Source organism: Dendropsophus ebraccatus, chromosome 7 (assembly GCF_027789765.1).
Source record: "Dendropsophus ebraccatus isolate aDenEbr1 chromosome 7, aDenEbr1.pat, whole genome shotgun sequence".
In the NCBI taxonomy this organism is placed as follows: domain Eukaryota; kingdom Metazoa; phylum Chordata; class Amphibia; order Anura; family Hylidae; genus Dendropsophus; species Dendropsophus ebraccatus.
Genome location: NC_091460.1, coordinates 105,379,451 through 105,401,435, shown reverse-complemented (window position 1 = coordinate 105,401,435; position 21,985 = coordinate 105,379,451).

Below are 21,985 nucleotides of genomic sequence, written 5' to 3'. Positions count from 1 at the left end.
AATATATAAATGGCCCCTACAAGAAATATGGGGAAAAGATGTTTCAGGTAAAAACCCCTCAAAGGACAAGGGGGCACTGCCTCCGCCTGGAGAAAAAAAGGTTCAATCTCCGGAGGCGACAAGCCTTCTTTACCATGAGAACTGTGAATCTGTGGAACAGTCTACCCCAGGATCTGGTCACAGCAAAAACAGTAGAGGGCTTCAAAACAGGGCTAGACAAGTTCTTAGAGCAAAATAATATAAATGCATATGTATAGAACTTATCATCTCTCCCCCTTCCCTGTATCCATCCCCTCCTTGGTTGAACTTGATGGACATGTGTCTTTTTTCAACCGTATTAACTATGTAACTATGTAACTATATGTCTAGATGATTTATAAATACCACTGCTAAGTCTAAAAACTAAGAAGTTGCTTTGCGAAAAATCTTAGCATTGCTTTAAAGTTTTTTAAGTGTATCAAGCAGTGTAAGTAATGGATGTTGTTATTCTTGTTGCCATAGCCACATTTAACATACCGTATTTTCCGGCGTATAAGACGACTCCTGACTTTCAAGAAGATTGTCAGAGGTTCGCCTTATACGCCGCAAAATGTTAACCCCTGCCTGACTGCAGCAGAGTTTACTAGCTGGAGCCCTGCTGCGAACAGGCAGAGGTTAACTGCCCATCTCCCATCTCGTTCTCGGAGACGCTTAGCTGCCGGAAGAGCTTTGGGAGAATGACAGAGGCTTCAGGGACTTCCAGATCCTCTGTCATTCTCCCAAAGCTCTCCTGGCAGCCGAGCGTCTCCGAGCTTCTCCGATAAGACGCTCGGCTGCCCGGGAGAGCTTCGGGGACCTCTAGCACAGGCAGTGTCACAATGCCTGTGCTGGAGACGGGACGGGAGATGCACAGCTGCTGGGAACGGGTCACAGGTGAGTTAACTGTTTGTTTGTCTTTATGGTGATCACCGCATACCATATCGGGGTATAAGGCGACCCACGACTTCTGAGAAGATTTTTGGAGTTAAAAAGTCGTCTTATACGCCAAAAAATACGGTAACTTTTCATGTGTTGCTGCCCATGGTGAGAGTAATAATTCCTTACATACTTGTTATTATCTATTCAGTCTCCTTCCCCCAGTTCTGAGCTGCTGCTTTCTGCTGAAGACACAAAACTTTTTGTGAGCTGCTCTCTTCTTCCTCCCCTCCCCTTTGAGATGGCTGCACAGTTTCAGATAGGGATTTGTTTACGTAAGCCATCTCGGAAGGGAGGAAGGAGGAAGATGAGATGGAGAACAGCTCACACACAGTTTTCTGTGTTTTCGGCAGAAAGCAGCATCTCAGAACTGGAGGATAGAGACTGAATAGATAATAACAAGTATGGAATGAATTGTTATTCTTACCATGGGCAGCAACATTTAAAAAGTTATTCTTGAGTGGAATATCCCTTTAAGGCCACATACCCACATTGCATATCCAAAACCATGGCCCATGCGGTAACTAATAGCTGTGCGTTTTATAAAGTTATTTTGTAAACTTTGACCCGTATATCAGTCATGCACAGCAGGGAAGCATGGGTGGGATGCATTCTGCTTCAACAGCTCAGCCCCACCTGTTTGATTATTTTACTGCTAACAAAAAGGCGATTTTATAACTTTACTAACAGCAATCAACAAAACGAGAGAGAGAGAGTATATAGTAAAATGGAAAATTAGAAAGCAGTTCACCCAAAATTCTTAGAGAAGTTTAGTGTAAAACCTTGATTTAAATAATAGAATATTTTCTAATGATACATTCCTATTAGGTGCAGAAAGAAGGAGGAGAAAAGAATCCTGTTAAGTGAATAAAACCACTGAATTGGATTACATTGGTAATTGACAAGAGGTGAGATATATTAGGCAGCGAGTGAGTAACCTCTTGAAATTGATGTATAAATTGTAAAGATGAGAGCAACTTAACGATTGGGTCAGAGAATCTAAAAGAAATGACAGATGATGTTGGGTTTTTCGAGTATGCAAAAACCTACAAATGTGGTCCAAGATAATATGATAATTTGAAATGACACTAGGATGCACTATAAAAAGAAAGTTAAGAAAGAAGTGTTATGCTCTAGGCAATGTTCTTATGCAAGATCTTGGTCCCTGGCATTCATGTCGGATGTTACTTTGTTACATACTACTAACCTAAACATTGTTAGTGAGCAAGACTCACTAACAATGGTATTAATGGTAATGGTATTAAAGGGGTATGCCACCCAAACATAACTTTTAATGTGTTGTTGCCCATGGTGAGAGTAATAATTCCTTCCATAATTGCTATTATCTATTCAATCTCCTTCCCCCAGTTCTGAGCTGATGCTTTCTGCTAAAGACACAAAAATCTTTGTGTGAGCTTTTCTCTCCGCTTCCCCCCTCCTTCCCCTTTCTTTCTGAGACAGCTGATGTAGACAAGTCCCTATCTGCAACTTTGCAATGCCAGGAGAGTTAATTACAGTGAGTTCATTAGCAACTTTACCTCACATTAACCCTCCCAGAATTACTAAGAAGCTACAAAGTTGCAGAGGCATTTGTTTTCATCAGCCATCTTAGAAGGAAGGGGGATGAGGGGGAGATGGAGAGAAAAGCTCACACACATATTTTTGTATCTTCAGCAGTAAGCAGTAGATCAGAACTGGGAGGAGACTGAATTGATAAAAGCAAGTATGAAATGACTTGCCTTTGGGGGGGGGGGGGGGATTGTCTAAGCTACACAGCAACATTTTTGAGGAATTGTTTTAAAACCAAGTTTAATGTATTGAGTTAAACTCCAAAATGGCATACCAAATTGTAGCACATTTTTGTCCATGTCCTCTTTCATGTAAGTCAACACTTAGGGCAAATTGTGGCAGAGTTCTAATGCATCAACAGTATTCAATCTGGCCACTTCTGTTCGCATTTATACATATGTGCCATATTAAAAAAATAAATAAATAAATAAATAAATAAAATAGAAAATAAAATAATGGGATGTTCACTGATACAGCCTTCATCTGCAAGTGAAGAGAAAGGTATAGTGCTGTGTCCACATGCTTTCAGGAAATTGAGCACCAGGGAGCAACAGTCTGTTACACTTTTTCCTACACAGGGACAATTTTTTTTTTTACCTATAATAACCACTTAATAAACACTATTTCGAACATCACAATTAGGCATGGTCCGAACCCGCCGAGGTTCGGATGAACCCGAACGCTCGGCATCGGATTCCCGCTGTCTGCCTGCTCCGTGCAGCGGGCGGATACAGCGGGAGGACCGCCTGGAAAACTGGGATACAGCCTATGGCTATGGCTGTATCCCAGTTTTCCAGGCGTTCCTCCCGCTGGAACGGGATGCCGATGCCGAGCGTTCGGGTTCGTACGAACCCGAACCGAACTCGGTTCGTACCATCCCTAATCACAATTCTTTCCTCAATCAGATGCTGACATTTTGAGTTAATGGTGTTCTCCTTGGAGCCACATTAGTTTGGCTGTGCAGAAACATTGAATATGAGTCTAGCAGGTCCTCAAAGTAAAGAATGGCAAAGATCTGGAAAGCATGTGAATAACAGTCAGCAATGCCGAGTGATGACTGAAAGAGATGAAATCCTCTCCCGGACAAATCATGAATTATGAACATTAAAAATTCTGACATCATCCTGTAATATACCTGGAATGCCATAGAATTTGCAATAGCTAAGGATAGAATGTTATACCCTATATACTACAAGGGTTATATACTACAAGGGTGTCCCTTGTAGTGTGGTGCAGTCCAGAGTAACATAAACGAGTAAAACTTTTACTAGCAGCTTTCTTAAAAGAACAGTACAGTGCGTTTTCAATGCTGAGTTAACACAGTGAGTTTCTTGCACCTGAGAGGTAGTTTGCCAGCATTCTCCTTGTTAGACGTTTCGGAAGAAATACTCCTTTAGCGGATGAGACTGAATAAAGAATACTTGGTGTGACAAAGTCTCTGGTAGTTTAAGGAAGGCTTGTAGTTGAGCTGAGAGGGCTACCAGGCAGAGGGGGCCTGTTCAGTTATGCATGGCACTGTGTTGGAGGGATTCAGGCAACCTTGGCTACAGTTGCGATAAGACTTGAATAGGAGGAATAACCTCTCACGGCAATGAAGTTCTGTCAATGCTGGAAAGGTCACAGAATGCCAGATCCAGTAGATTACCCAAGAAGACTAAGGCCTCATTAACACGTACTTAAAAAGTGTATTTGTGGATCTGCAATCGTTGGCAAAGAGATTACATTACTTTCAATAGGGCTATTCACACAATTTTTGTCCGCATTTGCGTTCTGCAAAAAAACCATAGGACACCTTGTTGTGTAGACCGCAATGTCAGCACATTACCCATAGAAATCTATTAGAGCCTCCGCAAACTATCCGCAAAAAATGTTGAACACAATACAACTAGTTGAAAACACTGTACAATTTCTGGGTATCAGCAAAAAAAACACGGATGCTATATATGTGCACTATGGATCGTTTTTAGCATAATGCGAATGCCAAAATGTGGACACAAATTTCAGTCAGCAAATATATACTGATGCGTAAATGAGGCCTAAGCAGTAGTAAGAAGGATAAATTCGCTAGTTGCACTTCTCCAAACCACTGAGTGAATAAGTCCTTGTTCAGACTTGAAAATTTGAAAAAAACTTGAAGAAAAATAGTCCCCCACAACATGAACAGGTTGTTTCCTCTCTTTAGGCAGTAGTTGCCCCTTTTATTGGTTTAGCAGGCCATAGCCTGACTTGCAGGAGCTTGAAGAAAATGTTATGTATATAGTCTTAGTTACACAGACACAGACTCCCTCTGGAACTCTTGCTTAGTGTGGGTCTTCTCAGGAACACAACTAGACCAGAACTAAGAACTGGACTTGCCCTGCTCACCCTTCTTATAACTAGGGCATGAGATTAGTTCCCTGTTGGTGGGGAAGGCTGTTTGACAACTCAACACCTGATAGCATAGAATTGGAGAGAAGCTTCTAGGCCTCTGACAGAAGTAGGGCAAACATCCTGTCACATTTACAAGTGTTACAGCACAATTAACCCCTTCATAATACTTCAATGTGCTCGCTGTAAAGAAATTGTTAGTTTGGCCATCTTGTGGCCAAAAAGCGGTAAGACACTTCCCATAGAAAACCCTGTAGAACATAACACTTAGTGCCAACTGACATACCTACACAGAAACAATGGTACATTGGGTTCTGAGACACTACACAGAGACAGAAGCCAATAATTAGCAGATCACTATCACCACCAAGTATTTATAGCTGGTAATATTATGTTGTAAACAGAAAATCAAAGTAAAGTATTTTCCGCAGAGGACTGGCATAGCACTATGCAATTCCTACATGTGCTGTATATTGCCAATGGAAACAGAACACACATGTTTAATTGAACACAACACAGAACATATTACTGCATACCATATTATCCACTGAGCAATACTTTGCCCATATAGTTATATATATATATATATATATATATATATATATATATATATATACATATATATTATGTTTGTTGTTTTAGTTATCATGGAAAACACAGCACTTCTTGTTTTCTTACACTTTTTTTTTCTCAGAGTCAGAAAACAGGAAGTCCTGTGTTTTTCAGGCTATCTGAGCGCTCACAACAAAAAATAATGAATGCATATTGAAAACTTGCTTTATACTGGTTGATTTATATTTTGAAAATTATAACAACAGTGACACTTTAAAGTCATTGTACAGAAAATGCATTAACATCCGCCTGTATCTTAGCCTGGGTTCACACTGCGTTCTTGCAGTCCATTCGAAAAAAATTATGTATTTATGCGTGTCCATTTTAAAACCGTTTTTCTATTGACTTACATGATTTAAAAAAAAATGGATCTAAATGCTTTCTCTATTTATCGTACAGAAATATGTGGTCGACCATGTTTTTCTGTAGGCTAAAAAACTAATGCGTTTTCATCTGTTTTTTGATCCTTTTTTATTATAGAAGTCAATGGAAAAACAAATCTAAACAGATATACACAAATACATCCGGGTTTTTTTTTTTTTTTTTGTTTTTTGCAAACCCAGACTTACACATACCATAGACCACTTTATATCCTGCCAGTTGACTGATTTTTATATTTTCGGAGTGTGGGAGGACACGTAACCTGACCTACAATGGCTTATTAGCATTTGATATTGCTTTAGTAATGTTTACATCCCAAAATGATCAACTTTCTTTCTTCCAGTCTGTGGACCTTCCTTTCTACATGACTCCTGTTAAGTGCCTCTTCATCAAAAATATTGGAATTCTTCCTGAATATCAGCATGTTTTACTTCAGCCAAAACTTTCATAGTTGCGCTTAGCTGGAAGCACTCAATGTGAATATAAATGTTTGCTTTACTATAATAATATACATTTATATTTGCCATGAAGTGGTTTATGCCCTAATATTAAACACATACTATATGCACTATGTGGGCCTTAAAGCGTAACTGTCATGTTTTTTTAATTCAGAAATCAGTAGTATAAGCGATTTTAAGAAACTCTGTAATAGGTTTTATCAGCCAAAAAAGCCTCCTTCTGTACTCAAGAAGCAATCTCCCAGCCTCCCCCCCTGACTTCTTATCTGTGCATTATCAGGCAAACACGTCTTCATTACAGAGAAGCCAGTGAAGACGGGCTGTACTCTCCCATTCTATCCTTATGGAGGGGGGAGGGGCCGAGGGAGCAGGAAGAGGTGACATGAAGGTCAGCTGTTTGTAGACTCTCTGGGCACCTAAACCGCAGGATTCTGGGGTCAGAAAGGTCAGTGCTTATCTATGAACTTACTGAGAGAAGATTGCAGGGTGTTGTGCTTTGCAAGACTGCTCCGTGCTCAGTCACTCCTAACAGCCCCTCCCCTCTCCATAGCCACATAATGGAGACAGAAATCCTGCTGCTTCTGAAGTGAGGGGGGAGGCTGGGAGATTGCTTTTTCAGTCCAGAAGGAAACTCTTTTGGTTTATAAAACCTATTACAGAGTTTCTTAAAATCGCTTGAACTGTTGATATTTAATGTTTTCAAAAAAATGACCCTGAAATGACAGTTACGCTTTAAAGAATGTATTTTCTTCCTGTCTTCTTTTTGAAGTTTAAATGTGCTATAGCTTTTTATGATTCTAAATCAGAATACTCAGATAATCACTTGACAAAGTGTGTTCATCTCTTAAAACCTGTGGCATAGCAACAAGAAAGGTACTGAACTTGGAATTAGATTGTTGTTCTGAGAACCTACATACCATACCCACGTAGAATATTATGTTTACGTAAATAAAGCTGTTGAAAATTAACATAATAAAAAGTAAATGCACTGCTCTATACTATCTGTAGGCTTTAGGCTATTTTAAGACACTGAAGAATAATCCACTGACAAGAGAACAATAATCGGGTCTGTCAACCCAGTAATGGGTATGACCCGGTGGTAATTTATAAATTACAACTATCACTGAGGAGAGAAGACCACCGTAGGTCAATAATATCCTAAAACATAACGTTTATTAAATACTTATATAAAAAGGTACAAGCTCAGACATATGCCTGCACCTAAGCAAATCAAAGCAAAAAGACTGCAAGACATATATAGTGTTAAGTGACTGACAGAGCGGGGAGAGAAGAAATATCTATATGTACTTATTGTCCCCAGGATATTTGATGGACGATATAGGAAGGGTAGGGTAAAGGGGATGTGCACTCTATTCTCCTGGATCCGTAGACTTTCCCTACCTTTTGGGGAACCCACCTCCTTAATAGGGTGGCCCCAACCACGATGTCAATCCCCACTCTGACTAAAGTGCTCAGGTGAAAAATAATAAACAGACAAACAAATGTGTCACAAACACCAAAATACTATATACATATCTACATGGAAATTAATCATTGTGCAATACGTTCATAAATTGATAGGTTACTCCAAAATGAGAAGGCTATTCTGTTCCAACGCGTTTCCCCTGGGATAATGGATATAGTTATAAATGTTTGACAGGTTCATCAGGGAACAAATATCATATCCAGCTAAAGTGTAGCCTAGGGAACGTATTAAATACATATATTTTATTCTATTAAAAGCTTGACCTATGATATTCAAGTTTCTTACAATAATGCCTGATAGCACGATAAGTATAGTCAGCCAAGTATAAGTTCATCACATCTCACATAGGTCCCCAGAATTAACAGAGATAGAAAGAATGAAGAGGAATAGAAAGGTACACCCCCATCGGTACAAGCCGCAAGGCATATGAGCCAAGGCTATATGTAGAAGAAAGAGGTCACCATGAATAAAATACACTGTATATATATATAGATAGATAACATATATAAGCTGATATCAGTAATGGTGTATATATCTCCGGTCACTTATCTGCGGTGCGAGGTTGAACCAAGCCTGATGATGCTATGGTCAATGGAGTCCGTCAGAGGTGACAGGATGGCTAAAAGCGAGATACAGAGAAGGGAAAAATACACATGAACCACGGCCGTATAAACGTATCCCCCGTGTATGATGTCTGAAGCGCTGGTAGAGTAATACCTGTATGATCTGATGGCAGGATGTATCAGGCAGAGTGAGACCAATGCACTGAAGCTCCGCTGTTATATGAGGGAACGCCGGAAGTTATTTTTCGGGATTCCCACGATGGCGCTAAACCGGAAGTTGTCATAATTGTACTTCCGGAACGCAATATGCGTTTCACCATTAGAAATATGGCGAAACAACCGGAAGTGATGGTATCCTTACCCCCGGACCGCAGAATGCGTATCACCCAGTGCGTTCCACTCCTTCTACCATGGTAATATATAATGTGCATCACAAGAGAAGAAACAGAACTGGGGGAGGTATATATATAAAGATGGCCAATGCCCCATATGTTTGGGACCAATAAGGAGGTGGAAGAAAAAGGGGGGCAGTGCCACAGATAATGTGTGTTAAAGAGACAATAAGGCAAACAAAATAAAATAAAATAAAGAAATAAAATAACAATAATAGGGCAAACATAAACAAAATGCCTGATAAACGATAAAGAATATAAAGGATGAAAGATAAAAAAAAAAAAAAAAAAAAAAATTATAAAATAAAATAAAATAAAGTAAAATAAAATAAAAATGAAAAATGAAAAATAAAAAGGAGGAAAAAAAGGGGGCCAAGGGTGATGTGAGTGAGACTGACAGACAGATAGAGAGAGGGAGGCTGGTCCCTATATATAGACAAGGGTAAGTATGTGGTTTTGAGTACAATGGGATTAGATGAATGACACGAAAGAGAGGGCTTCATTGAGGCCCAATGGATTCACTGTGTGCAATCTATATATCCACTGGGTCTCTTTTTGTAGGAGTCGCTTGTCAACATCTCCCCCCCGTGGAGAAGGGCGTATCACTTCAATAACCTGGAACATAATATTTAAGGGGCTTTCCGGATGAGCCCGGCGCATGTGGGTGGCCACAGGTTTGTCCCTGTGGTGAGCAATATCGCCCACGTGCTCAAGGACCCGCCGTCTGAACTCCCTTTTAGTTTTCCCCACATACCGTAAATCACAGGGGCACGTGGCCATGTAAATCACACATTCTGTTTTACAGTTTGCGAACTCCCGATTTGTAAATGATGGGTAACCGCCTGTGCCGCAGAAGGACTTGGCCTGATGTATAAATTTACACGCCTTGCAGGATCCACATCTGAAGGTGCCCGCAGGTTTGGATTGCCTGAGCCACATGGTGGAAGACGGGGGCGAGAAGTGGCTATGTACTATCCTCTCGCCTATGTTTCTGCCGCGTCTGTACGTGATCATGGGTCTGGGGTCTACCAGTTGTGAAGTAAGTGGGTCAGATGTCAGGATCGGCCAGAATTGGGTAATGATATCCCTAACCTGCTGTGCCGAGGAGTCAAACGTGCAGATGATTCTGGTCCTAGCAGTTGTATCCCCTCTGTTGTGCGGTGTGAGGAGTTGGGTTCTATCCCTACTTAGAGCCTCCTGGTACGCCTTTTTTAGTGTACTGATAGGGTATCCCCGATCAAGGAACCTATTTTTGAGGGTGAGCGCTTCCTGTTTAAAGGCCTGTGATGATGAGCAGTTGCGCCTCGCCCTCAAGTATTGTCCCTTAGGGATCCCTCGTCGCAGGGGAGCGGGGTGATGGCTCTCCCATCTAAGTAGGCTATTGCCTGCTGTGGGTTTTCGATATACAGATGTATTAATCTGTCCCCTTTCCCCTCGTTCAAGAAGTACATCCAAGAAGCACAATTTGTGGGTTTGGGCTTCAAAGGTGAAATGCATGCCGATGTTATTATTGTTTAGATCGTTCATGAATGCCCTGAATTCTTCCAATGAACCGGACCAGATGACCAGGCAGTCATCAATGTATCTGCCCCAAAAAACAATAAAGTCTTGGTACCTTTGCATGCGATCACCAAAGACGTCCAACTCCTCCCACCAGCCCAGGAACAGGTTGGCATAGCTGGGCGCCACAGGGGCGCCCATCGCCGTGCCCCTGAGCTGGTGGTAGATATGGGAGGAGAAAACAAAATAATTTTTGGTTAAAACAAATTCCAGGAGTGACAGTATCAGGTTATTATGAGGGATGCCCTCTCTTTCGTGTCATTCATCTAATCCCATTGTACTCAAAACCACATACTTACCCTTGTCTATATATAGGGACCAGCCTCCCTCTCTCTATCTGTCTGTCAGTCTCACTCACATCACCCTTGGCCCCCTTTTTTTCCTCCTTTTTATTTTTTATTTTTCATTTTTCATTTTTATTTTATTTTACTTTATTTTATTTTTTTATTTATTTTTTTTTTATCTTTCATCCTTTATATTCTTTATAGTTTATCGGGCATTTTGTTTATGTTTGCCCTATTATTGTTATTTTATTTCTTTATTTTATTTTATTTTGTTTGCCTTATTGTCTCTTTAACACACATTATCTGTGGCACTGCCCCCCTTTTTCTTCCACCTCCTTATTGGTCCCAAACATATGGGGCATTGGCCATCTTTATATATATACCTCCCCCAGTTCTGTTTCTTCTCTTGTGATGCACATTATATATTACCATGGTAGAAGGAGTGGAACGCACTGGGTGATACGCATTCTGCGGTCCGGGGGTAAGGATACCATCACTTCCGGTTGTTTCGCCATATTTCTAATGGTGAAACGCATATTGCGTTCCGGAAGTACAATTATGACAACTTCTGGTTTAGCGCCATCGTGGGAATCCCGGAAATAACTTCCGGCGTTCCCTCATATAACAGCGGAGCTTCAGTGCATTGGTCTCACTCTGCCTGATACATCCTGCCATCAGATCATACAGGTATTACTCTACCAGCGCTTCAGACATCATACACGGGGGATACGTTTATACGGCCGTGGTTCATGTGTATTTTTCCCTTCTCTGTATCTCGCTTTTAGCCATCCTGTCACCTCTGACGGACTCCATTGACCATAGCATCATCAGGCTTGGTTCAACCTCGCACCGCAGATAAGTGACCGGAGATATATACACCATTACTGATATCAGCTTATATATGTTATCTATCTATATATATATATACAGTGTATTTTATTCATGGTGACCTCTTTCTTCTACATATAGCCTTGGCTCATACGCCTTGCGGCTTGTACCGATGGGGGTGTACCTTTCTATTCCTCTTCATTCTTTCTATCTCTGTTAATTCTGGGGACCTATGTGAGATGTGATGAACTTATACTTGGCTGACTATACTTATCGTGCTATCAGGCATTATTGTAAGAAACTTGAATATCATAGGTCAAGCTTTTAATAGAATAAAATATATGTATTTAATACGTTCCCTAGGCTACACTTTAGCTGGATATGATATTTGTTCCCTGATGAACCTGTCAAACATTTATAACTATATCCATTATCCCAGGGGAAACGCGTTGGAACAGAATAGCCTTCTCATTTTGGAGTAACCTATCAATCTATGAACGTATTGCACAATGATTAATTTCCATGTAGATATGTATATAGTATTTTGGTGTTTGTGACACATTTGTTTGTCTGTTTATTATTTTTCACCTGAGCACTTTAGTCAGAGTGGGGATTGACATCGTGGTTGGGGCCACCCTATTAAGGAGGTGGGTTCCCCAAAAGGTAGGGAAAGTCTACGGATCCAGGAGAATAGAGTGCACATCCCCTTTACCCTACCCTTCCTATATCGTCCATCAAATATCCTGGGGACAATAAGTACATATAGATATTTCTTCTCTCCCCGCTCTGTCAGTCACTTAACACTATATATGTCTTGCAGTCTTTTTGCTTTGATTTGCTTAGGTGCAGGCATATGTCTGAGCTTGTACCTTTTTATATAAGTATTTAATAAACGTTATGTTTTAGGATATTATTGACCTACGGTGGTCTTCTCTCGTCGGTGATAGTTGTATTTTAAGACACTGCCCCATGGATAGGATTCTAAGAACAGCCATTAATAAAAGTTGGCACATGTTGGAGGCGGATGAAATATTGGGGAGGATATACACCGGAACGCCAACTAATAACCTTTAAACGTTGTAAAAATCTGCGGAATGAATTAGTTCATGGCCGTATGCATCCTGAGAGAAAAAACATATTAATTGGTTGCACAAAAGTGTCCCACTAGTCTACTTTAAAGCGGCACTATCAGCAGGTTCTTCCCAGAGAACCTGCTGATATTCCGCAGTAGCAGAGGACCTCAATAGTATATTGCAGTTAGATTCACCCCTCTCCTCCCCCGTTTTGTTTGCAAAATCGCCAAATGCTCTTATGCAAATTACTTGCTTAAGAGCATTTAGGGCATTGCTCTGCGGCCCCGAGCAATGCCCTTAATGCTCTTATGCAAGTAATTTTACAAACAATGCGGGGGCCGAGAGGGGTGCAACTAACTGCAATATACTGCTGAGGTCCTCTGCTACTGCGGCATATTCTCTAGGAAGAACCTGCTGCTAGTGCCGCTTTAAATGTGGCCATTTTAACAATTGTTGCTAGGTTTAAAAGGGCCAGGAAATTACTGTTAATAGTTTCATTACACGTCGTACATCGTATGTGGTTTATGCTATAATATGTGGCTGTGGTCTATTTTATATAGGCAAGACCATCAGGCCCCTTTTTCAAGTGATTTGTGGAACATCTTTAGTCAGTAAGAAATGGAAAAGGCCCTCCAGGATTGATAGGACATATACATACAGTACATAAAGGAGAAGTATCTAATTTGAGGTTTATATTTAGAACCCGATAGTTGGTGGAGACAGGCATATGAAACTATTAAAAAAAAGAAATGGAAATGATTATGTGGACAGAAGTATTGGGTCCGCTGGGTCAAAGGGGTACTCCGGTGAAATATTTTTTTTTTTTGTTACAAATGAACTGGTTTCAAAAAGTTAAATATACAGTGGTACCTCGGTTCTCAAACTGCTCGGAACTCAAACAGTTCAGTTCTAAAACAGTATTTTCAAGGAAAGTTTACTTTGGTTCTCAAACACTTTTTGGGCAACCAGTTTTGAAGTACAGCAATACCTTGGTATTCGAACGAAAATTTACTTGGAAGTAACGTTGAGAATTCAAACATTGCTCGGCATCTGAACGTTTTTGTGAGCGTGGATGGTGGGTTGTACCTGGTGAATTTAGCACTGGGGAGGTTTCACATACAGTACAGTACTGTATAAGACTGCTGGAGTGCATATACAGTACAGTAGTAGTACAGTCAGTGCACCACCATCTCCCATCCTGTACAGCATGGGTTTCCAAACTGCGGCCCTCCAGCTGTTGCAAAACTACAATTCCCATCATGCCTGGACAGCCAAATCCAAAGCATTAGCTGTCCAGGCATGATGGGAGTTGTGGTTTCGCAACAGCTGGAGGGCCGCAGTTTGGAGACCCATGCTGTACAGTACTGTACAAGACTGCTGGAGTGCATATACAGCACAGTAGTAGTACAGTCAGTGCACCACCATCTCCCATCCTGTACTGTGTATAATTGCTGGAGTGCATATACAGTACAGTAGTAGTACAGTCAGTGCATCATCATCATCTCCCATCCTGTACTGTACAAGACTGCTGGAGTGCATATACAGTACAGTAGTAGTACAGTCACTGCACCACCATCTCCCATTCTGTACTGAATAAGACTGCTGGAGTGCATGTAAAGTAGTAGTACAAAACAGTGCACCACCACCTCCCATCCTGTACTGTATAAGACTGCTGGAGTGCAGATACAGTACAGTAATAGTACAGTCAGTGCACCACCATCTCCCATACTTTACAGAGCTGGGGTGGGTGGCACTATACAGTAAAGGATAAGTGAGGAGTTTATTACTACTGTACTATAATTGCTGGTTTTGTTGAATGTTTCTTGTGTATAATGTACAGTACAGTATAATGTTGTTCTGTAATGCACTGTACTGATTAAACTGGGCACTTTTCAATGTAATAAATTATATTGTATATATTGTAGGTAACTTTTAGTAAGTGCTGAAACTAATTAAACACAATTACATTAATCCCTGTGGGAAAACACTACTCGGTTCTTACACTGCCTTCCTGAACCAATTAAGTTCGAGAACCGAGGTGTCAGGCCGGGGAGATAGGGACAAGACGAGACAGTGGGCCCTGAGCCTGGACCCACCCACTGTCCCTACCTACTTGCCTCAATCGGCCCTAGGCAGCTGCGGACAACCACAGAGACGTTCCCTATACTGAATAAGTGTAACACAGAACAAGACAGACAGACAAACACAATCAAGGGAAGTCAACAAGCCAAGTCAGAACCAAAAGGGCAACGCAGTACAAAATCAGAGATCAAACAGATAGTCAAAGGTCAGAAGGGAGGTCAGGTAATAAGTTAAGCAAGCAGAGGAATTAGGAACGGGGATCGCAGGAGTAGACAGGTGGAGCTGGGATCAGGGTATAAACCTTAATAGCCAGCAGTTAGAGACTTGCCACTGCTTTTATTTATCAGGATCAAGAGCCGGGTCCGGATCCCCATTGAACCGGCGCTCTGATCCTCAAGGTTCTGGACAGGCAGAGGCATGTGTCAATCAAACAACACTGCTCAGCTGCAGCAATCAAGGCTATCAGTGAGCAGTGTAACTCCTGCATTGCCAGGAGGCTGAAAGGCAAGCGGGTGTGTCAGACAATAAGTAAAAACAGACCAGGTTCACATCAGGCTCACTGCACATTCCTGACATGAGGTACCACTGTATTTGTAATTGCAGGTGGAGCACAATACTGCCCCAGTATTATTAACATAACTTAGCATTAGATTTCTTGTTCTAAGCATTGGAGAAAAGGTAGTAAAACAATTTACAGCTCTGCCTATCACAACTAAAAAATAACTATGCACAGCTAAAGTCTCCAACAGCAGTCTTGTGAGAAATCGAAACAAGCTGTGGTATAAATGAAATCATCCTTTTAGAATATCTTGTTTGAGCTTTATTGCTTTGGCTTGGCTTTTAAAATAACAGAAATTTCTATTCTCCAAAAGACATGAAGAGGTTCAGGTTTCATTGGCTGATCAACCATCCAAAACAGAACTTTTCAGTATATTAGCTTATTAACCTCATACTGTACTGAGGCTGTGGTATAAAGTCCAGGTCATATCATGTCTGTTTGTATGGACTTCTTGATAAATTACTATATACAATGCGTCTCTGCATTGTATATTATTACTTTTTATAACAATTAAAACAATATGCGGTTATATTAATATTACTGTAAAGAAATAGCTACATATGAAATCAAACAAAACATAAAGGTGTACGAGGTGCCCATATTCTAAATTAGGATGCGGTCTTCAGTTATATCTCCTTCGTGAGCATTTTCCTCTTGTCTGGCTGCAGTCTATTTTTAAATGCTCCACGCTGTGTCCTCTGCCGGCATATTTTCTGTGTGCACTAGAGTCGACCACACATTGTACTGCTTTATAGCTCCTGAGTAAGTTGCAGGTTACATTCTGTGATGTGATGCAGAAATTGTAAATTTGACAATTTTGTTTTGTGCAAAGAAAATAGCTGGTAATCACCTTTTTTTTTTTCAAAACAGAAAAAAATTAAATGTAAGGTTAAAGTGAATGGGGGATATCATTACACTGGGGGTGATGGGCCCGCCTCCAGTGCATAGAGCAGGCTGGTGCATATGAAGAAACTGGCGCAGATCTCGGGAGATTCGGGTGGTGTTTTTAAAAATGAACCGATGTCCACTTTGTTGCTGACCAGGTAGTGGGGAAACAAAATCAATACTCCAACTGGTGCACTGGCATTAAAGGACGACTCTGGCGGGAACCCCCCCCCAAAAAAAAAAACACAGACACACACAGACACCATACTCACCATCCCTCTGGTGACGATCGCCACTCCATTCGCCCGCCGTCCGCCTCACCGTCACCTGCGTCCGCCGTCCAGCGATGTCTCCCGCTTCCGGGTCCATGAGAGAGAAAAGGCTGCCAATGTGCTTGCGCACCGGCAGCCTTTTCATTGGCTGGAGCGCATCACATGGCTTCCAGCAAGCTCAGCCAATCAGGGCTGAGCAAGCTGGAAGCCATGTGATGCGCTCCAGCCAATGAAAAGGCTGCTGGTGCGCATGTGCACCAGCAGCCTTTTCTCTCCCATTCACTCTCAATGAAGACGCCGAAGAGGAAGAAGACCCGGACCGCCCCCAGCTCTGACGTCACCCGTCACCAGATGCCGCCCGGGAGAAGAGGACCGTGTCGACCATAATAGGTAATGTATACATTCTTTAACTTCCGGGGTGGGGGGTTGGGGGTCGGAAAGTGGGGGAAGGGGGCCAGACCGGGTATTTAAGCACATTACAAAGTTATATAACTTTGTAATGTGTGTTAAATAAGCAAAAAAAAATTTCGCCGGAGTTGTCCTTTAAATACTGGGGAGAAAGGAGGAGAAATAGAAAAGGAAAGATAGGTCAACTTTAGAGATGAGCGAACCTGGAGCATGCTCGAGTCCATCCGAACCCGAACTTTCGGCATTTGATTAGCGGTGGCTGCTGAAGTTGGATAAAGCCCTAAGGCTATGTGGAAAACATGGATATAGTCATTGGCTGTATCCATGTTTTCCAGACAACCTTAGAGCTTTATCCAACTTCAGCAGCCCCAGCTAATCAAATGCCGAACAATCGGGTTCGGATGGACTCGAACCCGAACCTGGTTCGCTCATCTCTAGTCAACTTCAAACACTTGTATTTCTTTGCATTTTCGGTGGCACTTTTTGCAGCATTTTATTGCAGATTTTTGTTGAGAAACACAAACAGTGACTAAACAAATAACAGTACAGTGGTCCCTGAACATACAATATTACTTAGTTCCAGGACGACCATTGTATGGAAAACTGGTAATTGGCTCTAAATCCCCGAAAATGTCACCCCATAATTAGATAAAAATAGGATTTAAGGGAAAATAAGCAGATAATTTATATAGATACAGCAAGCCCTTGCAAACAACAGTGAGAAGGAGCTACTGAAGACTGTAAATGACTTTCTAAGTAGAAGATGGGAGCGTCTTCAGGGTCCTGTACAGAACACTCAGGGTAACGGAAATATAAAATGAAAACGCCCTCACCTGGTGCCCAAAAGAGCAGCTCATCCTGGTACAGGTAAAGAGCAGCACATTTAGTATCACACAATACTGTAAAGAATCACTACTAAACAGCAAACCATTGCATGCATTTCAGTAATACAGGGGTTTTACCAGTAAAATGGCCAGTTTCATTGGTCAATCATCTATTTACCTGTGCTGCAGATCCTGACTGTAACATTGTATGTTAAGTCTAGTCTAAAGTTACGATGGTCCAGAAAGGACCATTGTATGTTGAAAATATTGTATCTTGAGGCGATTGTAAGTTGAGGGATCACTGTACATTATCACAATGACTATTAAAAATCCTTACAGTCAGCTTGATGTCATGTGTTTTCAGTCATCATCATCATCATAAACTTTACAGCAATGGAGCAGCTTTATCAACCTGCCAGAGACAAAACACAGTCTGATTCGCCTATAGCAACCAATCACAGCTCATATCTCAACAAGCTCTAATTAAATTAAAGCTGAGCTTTGATTGGTTGTTGTGGGCAAGTTAGACTGTCATAGCAACCAATCACAGCTTAGCTTTTATTTTACCAGAGTAATTTGAGAAACGAAATCTGAGCTGTGATTGGTTGCTATGGGCCACATCAAACCATATTATTTAGTGTTCTTAGTGAGGCCTAACCATAAGCTGTTTGCTTGGTCACAAGTGTGTTTAGTGACGTCTGCAGTAAAGCGCATCGCCAGTCATTAACGGGTTAATGCTTCAGATGTGTTTGCCTGCAGTAACCATGGCAACTGTGCACTGTGATGACAAGTGCTTATGTCATAAAGAAGGTTCCATAAAGCAATGCACCGCGCCCTGATCAGTGCCATCTTGGATGCGCCAGAGGACCTTGAGCTTAACTACTGTACTGCCCCCGACCCTTGATGTAATTTGGAGGTTCTAGCAGGGAAAAAAGGGGTGGTCTGCTTTAGACTACCCCTTCATCAAGTCTCCACCTTCTTAAGCTGAATCTTTGAGGGAGAAGAGATATATCCGCCTAGGTGACAGATACTGCAGCCAGATTTCTCTCACATCCAGTTTATTATATTTATAGTATGGTATTACCCTCTAAGTCCAGGGGAGGGGCAACTCTCCAGCCATGGCTCCCTCGAGGTTTCCCCCACAGGGGGTTTTCCTCGCCTGAGTGCTGGAGGGTGACTCTTTGTGAGTCTGGGGTCTGCTATTTTCAGTGTCATAAAATTTTAAATAAAATTGGGCCCCTTTGACCCCTGATTAAAATGTGTTGTGTCTTTATTTTATGTTCTTTGGTTTAATTTATTATGCTTGGGAGTTGGGGGTCCATTACATATTGAAGAGTCATAAAGCCGGACATCTGCCGGCTACACAGATCTATCACCTGCACAATAAACGCAAGTAGGATGGAGCAGTGAATAGCAGAACTCCTGTATGTATGTGCATATCCCTGGATTAAAGGGGCACTCAAATCTTGAAGAAAAAACATTCATCCCAAGGTTTATACCTACATCAGCAAGGTTTGTCAAAAGTTTTTTTCAAGTGACAGGGTCACAGCAATCATAGCATATAATAGCAACATGGACACCATCATAAATATACATCATATATATGTTGCAGGGAAATAACAACATCAGGGATTTCATCAAATTCCTGGGATTTGTTACATAGTTAATACAGTTGAAAAAAGACACATGTCCATCAAGTTCAACCAAGGAGGGGATGGATACAGGGAAGGGGGAGGGGTGATAGGTTCTATACATATGCATTTATATTATTTTGGTCTAAGAACTTGTCTAGCCCTGTTTTGAAGCCCTCTACTGTTTTTGCTGTGACCAGATCCTGTGGTAGACTGTTCCACAGATTCACAGTTCTCATGGTAAAGAAGGCTTGTCGCCTCCGGAGATTGAACCTTTTTTTCTCCAGGCGGAGGCAGTGCCCTCTTGTCCTTTGAAGGGGTTTTACCTGGAACATCTTTTCCCCATATTTCTTGTAGCGGCCATTTATATATTTAAATAAATTATTAATATCTCCCCTTAAACGTCTCTTCTCCAGACTAAACAAATGTAATTCTTTTAATCTCTCCTCATAACTAAGATGCTCCATTCCCCTGATTAGTTTAGTTGCCCGTCTTTGTACCCTCTCCAGCTCTAGAACGTCCTTTTTATGAATCGGGTTCCAAAACTGGACGGCATACTCCAGATGAGGCCGCACCAAGGCTTTATAAAGCGGTAATATTATATCCCTGTCCCGAAAGTCCATGCCTGTTTTAATGCATGACAATATCCTGCTGGCCTTAGAAGCAGCTGACTGACATTGTGTACTGTTCTGTAGTTTATTATCTACAAGTACATCCAGATCCTTCTCTATCAGTGACTCTCCCAGAGTAACTCCCCCCAGGACATATGATGCATGTGGGTTATTAGTACCCAGGTGCATAACTTTACATTTATCCACATTGAACCTCATTTGCCAAGTGGACGTCCAAACACTCAGTGTGTCTAAGTCATCCTGTAACATCTGCACATCCTCCATAGACTGTACTTTACTACAAAGCTTGGTGTCATCTGCAAAGATAGAAACATTGCTGTTAATTCCATTCTCAATATCATTAATAAACAAGTTAAACAGGAGGGGGCCCAGTACTGACCCTTGGGGTACACCACTTATTACCGGGGACCATTCGGAGTAGGAATCATTGACCACCACTCTCTGGGTACGATTATTAAGCCAGTTTTCAATCCAGTTACACATTAAACTTTCCAAATCGATAGACTTTAACTTACCCATCAGACGTCCATGAGGAACTGTGTCAAACGCTTTTGCAAAATCCAGGTACACGATATCCACAGCTGCGCCGCCATCCAGGCTTCTACTTACCTCTTCATAGAAACATAATAGGTTGGTTTGACAGTTTCTGTCCTTAGTAAAACCATGCTGGTTATCACCTATAATACTATTAGCCACTTCATATTCCTGGATGTAGTCCCTTATAAGCCCCTCAAATAGTTTCCCCAAAATGGACGTTAAGCTTACAGGTCTATAGTTACCTGGGGAAGTTCGAGAGCCCTTTTTAAAGATAGGCACTACACTTGCCTTACGCCAGTCCCTCGGCACAATACCAGTAAGCAAAGAATCACTGAATATTTCATACAAGGGTAGAGAAATTACAGAACTGAGTTCCCTAAGAACTCTGGGGTGTAATCCATCAGGCTCTGGAGCTTTGGTTACATTGAGTTTATTTAATTTATCTTGGACCATATCTATAGTAAACCAGTTCAGTACATTACATGTGTTAGCAGCACTGGCCCCACCCACCTCAGTACTGGCCCCACCCACCACAGCTCCATCCTCTTCTTTTGTATATACAGAACTGAAGAAGCCATTAAGTAACTCAGCTTTCTCCTGATGCCCAGTTATTAACTCCCCGTCACCATTATTTAGGGGTCCTACATGCTCTGACCTTGTTTTTTTTGCATTAATATATTTGAAGAATTTTTTGGCGTTTCTTTTGCTATCCATAGCTACCTGCCTTTCATTGTGAATTTTTGCTGCTTTTATTACATTTTTACAGGTTTTGTTGACTTCTTTGTAATGTTTAAAGGCTAAAGCTGACCCCTCTGATTTGTATTTTTTGAATGCCCCTTTGTTAGTTTTATGAGACTTCTACTTTCAAGAAAATTAGGTGGCACACTATGCTGTTCGCATAGCGTGACTGATAAGTTACTAGCAGTGAGCTAGCATCGCTGGTCACATACACAGTTCTGTGCAAAGTCGCTATAGTAACGTGAAAGGTTTGACGCTGGTTAAATCTGGTATATGTAGGGTGGGCCCCTAGAATTAAATTCCCTGGAGGGCCCAAGGTACTCCAGTCCAGCACTGCATATTATCATTTTTTGTATGTAATATCTGGCTTAGTCATCATTTTCCTCAATGACAAAATTACAACTAAACATGAAATCTTCTTACATTATGTAAAAAACTTCACCTTACTTAGCATGTGCATTTGGTTACATGGAGCATTAAACATTACTGTCAAAAAGATTGAATTGCACATGTTTACAATCCACAATGTGCCATTAAATACGTCTTACAGAAAGCCCAACCTTTGTATTCCAGTAATATTAGCCAGCTGTTCATTTAAAGAATTAAAGTACGGTAGATTGCTTTATTCTTTCAATCTGTCCACTGTTAAATTAAAGTTTCTATTTTATTTTAGTAATGCTATATCCCTGGATTATGCACTAAAACAATCAATTAGACCAAAAGGCATAGCTAGGGGTTCAACCTAGTGGAGGTGAGTGAGTCTGAGTGGTCCCCAACCAATCAGCAGACAATGATTACAATGCTTTCTAAATAATAAAGGGCATATTCTGCTACATCCCTCATGGTGAATGAGGTTTGAGGGCAGTGTAAAATGCTTTCTACATTTCACA